Here is a 5,885-nt window from a genome sequence, read left to right as displayed (position 1 = left end):
AGCTTACAAGGTTCATAAACTTGAGTGTTTTGAGAGCACACTATTCCATTGTCTGTATTTGAACACAATCCTAAGTTATGTGTGTTGCTATTATCATCTATATACTCCCCTTTTATCTGCGGGGTCCATAATTGTGTTCCACCGACCTGGGCATAGAGTGGGACAGGCAATATGAGGAATTTACACATTATCTCAGTCCTCAGTATACTGTATGTCTGAAAACTTCCTATGCACCAGTTTTCTGTACACTTCACACCCATTCCATCAGTTTGAATCCATAGCTGCGTAGCTACATTAAACATATTCTATATACAAGTTCATTGTTAGTCATTAATTGAGTTTGAGCGTTACTCTTTTGTATTTTCTGATACAGTGTCTTAATTGAGCATTCAGTCCAGTTAAACATCAAGGAGATATTTACATCTATTCCTAAGGAATTGAAAAATGTTGCATTAAATATCTGTAAATATTCTTTGTCCCATAATATTAGTTTCTGCAAAGGCGTGAAAACTGTGGGCATCCACTGTGCCTGCATGATGATTACCTTGTTTATATCTTCTCCTGCTGCACTCATCTTATTACTCAATGTTTCTATGTCTATACTGTTAAGTACCCCCATTCCAGTACCCCCATTCCAGTACCTGTTGCCCCCAATAATGTATCATACCACTCCTTTTTCTTCCTATTTTGGCACATGGGATCAAGAGGGAATGTAATATTGAAAGTGTGCTGGGTTGCATATTTCCTAGTACCTATATTTCTGCAAGTAGAGGGCACCTTGATTAGAGTATCATTAATGATTCTTGACTTAGGGTCTAATATGTATAGTCTTTTCATGAGTACATACTCCCCTGGTATCTCAGTACTGTTGGTACACATCATCATCAAATCCCCTATTCCCTTCCACGCCCTTCCTATAGGTACTGTATTATTATTGGAGCCATTTACACACTTGAGGGCTTCTATCCAGGCTTGGGTATACCCTTTTAATTTGATAAATGGTTCAGTGCAGCATATTATGGGAGTATTATTAGTCATGGTCATAGTATCATTTTCCCCTGGTGCCCAAAAATGATGGGGTTCATTCCTCCCTGCTGTTTCTACAAACCCATGGCCACCAGTAAATGTAAAGTTTAACTTACAATAGGGATATGGAATTATTCTTCTACTACTTCCTGTTCCTACATCTACCATCACACATTCTTCTTGATTACTTGATTTATTCCATATCATACCTGCACATTTGGTTAAGTCTACCTTCTTAACTTTATTTCCTGGCGTCTGTATATACATTATCTGTACTGTTACTAGTGCTATGCACATTATCACACAAAAAGGATTCATGGTGCTTCAATTTTCACTGTCAGCTTTTTGCAGTGAGATGCGTGGACCCAGGTGTCTCGTCCTCCTAACTTAACAGAAGTGGGAGTAGTCAAGACCACTTGATATGGACCATCAAATCTGGGTTCCAAAGTTTTCCTCATGTGCCTTTTTAGGTAGACCCAATCTCCTGGTTGCAAGGCATGTGTTCCTGTATCGTTATTTGGATCTGAAATGGAGGAGAAAACTTGAGAGTGCACATTAGTCATTATCTTTGTAAGCTGTATTAAATATTCAGTTAGATCTGCATGATTATGTTGCAATTGCTGAGGAAAATAACACCCTGTCTTCGGGGCTCCCCCAAACAATATTTCATAAGGGAACAACTTATGCTTCTTTCCTGGTGTTGTTCTAACTGAATATAGAGCTAAAGGTAGACAATCTAACCAGGTTTTTCCTGTTTCTGCAATCATTTTCTGAATTTTTAACTTTAATGTGCCATTCAATCCACTTTTCCACTTGCCTGCGGCCTATACGGGGTATGAAAGGCTTGCTGTATCCCCATACCCTTCATTATATTTTGCATTACTTCCCCCGTAAAATGCAATCCTCGGTCTGATTCTATTGTTTCAGGTATTCCATACGTGCAAATTACCTCACTTATCAGTTTCTTGGCAGTGTTTTTAGCTGTTGCCTTAGCCACTGCCCAGGCCTCTGGCCAATTTGAGAATAGATCTGTATACACAAGGACATACTCATATGTTCCTACCCTAGGTAGCTGTATATAGTCAATCTGCAATCTCTAAAATGGGTACAATGGCTTTGGTGTGTTCTGTGGTGTTTTCACTACCTGACCTGGATTGTATTTTCCGCATATCACACAGGCTGCTGCATATGCCGTAGCAGCTGCATTTTATTCCTGGTGCTACCCAATGTCGTAAGACAATATTGGTCATAGCTTCTTTAGAATTGTGGACCAGCCCATGTGCTAATTGAGTCATCATAGGGTATAGGCTTCTGGGCAGACAATACTTATTATCTGTTCTCCAGAGCCCTCCCTGACATGTAGCACCTTCCTTTTCCCAGGCTTTTTTGTCTATTGAGGAGACTTGTTCCTGGAACTTTTGCAGTATGTCAAGGGTTACAAGCTCTACAGGGTTTTTACCCTGTATCACATGACAGACCTGCACCCTGGGCATAAGGGCTGCCTGTTTAGCAGCAGCATCTGCCTTTGCATTTCCCATAACCTCCCTAGTCTTTTCTTTAGTGTGTGCCTGGACTTTCAATATAGCTACCTCCCTGGGTAGCTGCAGAGCTCTAAACAGAGCCCTTATCTGTTCTGCATGCTTGATAGGTTTTCCCCACAAAATCCCTGCTCTTCCATATTGGCCCAAAATCATGGGCCACACCATATGCGTTCCTGGAGTCTGTGTATATGTTAGCTGTTTGGTTTTCTGCCATTAAACATGCCTTAGTGAATGCATGCAACTCCGCCTCTTGTGCTGAGCAGAAAGGTGGGAGTGGTTGTTGTATCAAAGTCTCTTCCAGGGTGGTCACAGCATACCCTGTGTGTGGTGACCCTTCATAATAATACCTGGAACCATCAACAAATAAGTTCCAATCTGCATTAGGTATAGGGACATCTGTCACATTTTCTAATTCCTTCATTTCTACCTTCATTAGTTCAGCACAGTCATGTGACTCAGAAAAGGGAAAATTTTGGTGTGTATTTTGTCTGGTATTGATACATTTCTCCCTTTTTGATTCATCAAGGGTGGGTAGGTCCCCACCCACCTCTCGCTCCTCTGTTGAGCCTGCTTCAACTGGAAACAGTGTAGCAGGTTCAAAACTGTGCATCTTTTAATTGTTACACGTGCATGACTTAATAATGACACCTCATACTTAGTGAGCCTTGCTGTGGACAGATGCTTTGTTCTTGCTTGGTTTAGTATTTCTGTAACTGCATGTGGGACCTGTATAGTTAAGGGGTGGTCTAGTACTATATCTGCCACCTTATCTTTTAGCAAGGCTGCGGCTGCCACCGCCCTTATGCAGGACGGGGCTCCTCTTATGATACTGTCTAGATGTAATGAATAGTAAGCCAGCGGTCTCTGTTTATGTGAGTGTACCTGTGAAAGGACCCCTTGTGCATGTCCCTTAGATTCATTGCAGAACATGGTAAATGGCCTATCATATTGTGGTAATCCTAATGCTGGTGCCTGCACAATGGCTTGTTTTAATGTTTCAAACGATGTTAGTTGTGATTCAGTTAAATATATCCTGGACCCTTTTACCTCACTAAGAGCATCATAGAGGGGTTGCATTAGGAGGGATGCTCTGGCAATCCATTACCTGCAGTACCCTACCAAACCTATGAATGCCCTTAATTCCTTGGTGTTCTGTGGTGGCTTTACCTGCTGGATTGCAGTTATCCTGTCCTGTGTGAGGTGTCTGGTACCTTGTGAGATGCAATGTCCTAAAAATATTACCTTACTCTGTGCTGCTTTTATTTTTGTTGGTGATACCTTGCAATTTTGCTGCCCTAAGAAGTTAATTAATGATGTAGTCTCTTCCTGACACCTCTCATTCATTTGGCAACATGGTAATAAGTTATCTACATATTAGAAGATTGTCTTGTTTTTATTCAACAGCTGATGGAGCCTGTTCTAGTAATTGTGTACAATGTATTAAACACCTCTGTAACCACAAGTCCCCAGAACCTACAGGTTTTTTTTTGTTTTTTTTTGTTTTTTTGCTACTCCAGTAGGACCAGCTACTTCATTTATTTGACTCTGTGAAATAGCCTATGTCACTGAATCTCCTGCATCCAACATATCGTTGTAAGCGGGTGGGGCAGGAGGTTCTTTTGGTTTAAATTCACCTGGTCTAGGGGTCTGACATTAAATCACACACAAATGTTCACCTAACATTCTCTCAGCTGAATATCGTTTCAGCAGGCATACAATTATCCATAGAGGCAACACCAAAAAAAAAATCATTTGCACCTACAGTAGACCTAAATGACCTAGCTGGAATCCTAACATTGTACCACAAGTCAAATTACTAACAAAAAATCCCTTCAAATCAATATCCAGAAATGTGGTAAAATTATACTAATACAAGTTTAAAAATGGAAAAGCAGAAAAGATTATTCTTTCAGTAATCCACAAAACACTCTCTTTCTTGCTAAAAGAGGAAGAAAAAAATAAATATAACTGATATGTTACAGCATAGAGTTGTGGAACTACAAGTCCCAGCATTCAATTAGCTTCAGCTTCAATTATGTTGTTACCACTGCTGAGATATTTCAATTACTCTTGAATTACCGAAGCACACGTGAAAAACCTTTTTTCTATCAACCACATACATTGTCAAATAAATCCTTCTCTTTCACACTGAACACTGAACAAACTGGGGAGAGAATCTGCATCTTCATTCCCCCTCTGCTCATATCCCCCCTCCCTTTCTCAACACACTGAAGTCTTTTACACAGAATAGGAAGGGGAAGACATTCCATTCTCTGTCTCTCACTCACAGGTTGTAAGACAGAAACATAACAAAAACTAAAAAAATATGCACAATGTGTAATTTGTCTTTCCTTTTTCCTAATTCATTTTGTACAACCAATACAAAAAGTACTATATCTGGCGCAAAAGAGAATATATGAAAAATAAGACTGCAGCTAAAAATAGTCCAGTGCAATTCTCAAGTTCCAATAGCCAAAAATAGAATGACCCTCTGAATTTAAAAGGCTTTCTCGAATTTCTACCAGCACAAATACTGTTAACTCTAAATCCTTCAGTGGCTAATTTAAATATTATTGTACACCTTTCTTCAACAACAGACATATAAAGCAATATGTCAAAATATAACAAATACAAACAATGAATCTTATCAGAACCAGAAGGGTGAGTATTCTTGAACCTTCACATCAAACTGATGAATCTTAGAAGACACAGAAATAACAACGACCTTTTTAGAGCAGAATAAAACTTCAACCCACCGCGGTTTTGTCGTTCCTAGTTCTGCCTCTCCCCGACTCCTTCACAGTTTTTCAGGAAGATTTTCGAAGCTCACTGTGGCCTCTAAGTATGTTAAAGGCAATAGACCTTTTGCCACTAGTAAAATCCCTACTAATTCAGGTGTACGGTGCACACTGGAGAATTGATCTGAGACTCACACTGTTGTCTGGATTAATCAGTTCTGTTTTACTGAAACTGGTATACTAATATTTATACATAAAACATGGCATACCCTCTTATGGTTACATACTATAATAATAAACAAAATCCTTTAAATTGTAGCTATGCCTTGCAACCAATTGAACAAAGACATCTGTAAATCTTTCTCACTTAGAGCAGGACAGACAGCTTATCTTGCTTATCTTTACTGAAAGTGAGTTATATCCAAATTTTTGAAGCATAACCGCTCATCCTTTAAATCTGTTAATCTAATTGGAATTTCTTTACCTACGAAGGTCTGTAGTTAGTCATTTTTAACTAATTGACTTCTACATTATCTATGAAAGCTATATATTGCTTAATTAAAAATATCACAATTTCCTT

At 39.2% G+C, this 5,885-nt stretch overlaps 1 long non-coding RNA gene across 1 annotated transcript; it reads right to left on the bottom strand.

Annotated features, from left to right (window-relative positions):
* Positions 1-1,330: 1,330 nt before the first annotated feature.
* On the bottom strand, positions 1,331-5,564 carry LOC142160355 (uncharacterized). The gene is made up of 2 exons (XR_012693176.1): positions 5,324-5,564; positions 1,331-1,549 (listed from the first exon to the last, which is right to left on the bottom strand). It is a non-coding gene; the product is annotated as an uncharacterized LOC142160355 (long non-coding RNA).
* Positions 5,565-5,885: the final 321 nt, after the last annotated feature.

The sequence above is a fragment of the Mixophyes fleayi genome, chromosome 6 (assembly GCF_038048845.1).
Source record: "Mixophyes fleayi isolate aMixFle1 chromosome 6, aMixFle1.hap1, whole genome shotgun sequence".
In the NCBI taxonomy this organism is placed as follows: Eukaryota; Metazoa; Chordata; class Amphibia; order Anura; family Limnodynastidae; genus Mixophyes; species Mixophyes fleayi.
Note: the sequence above shows the minus strand (reverse complement) of the source record. Positions and strands in the feature narration are given on the sequence as shown.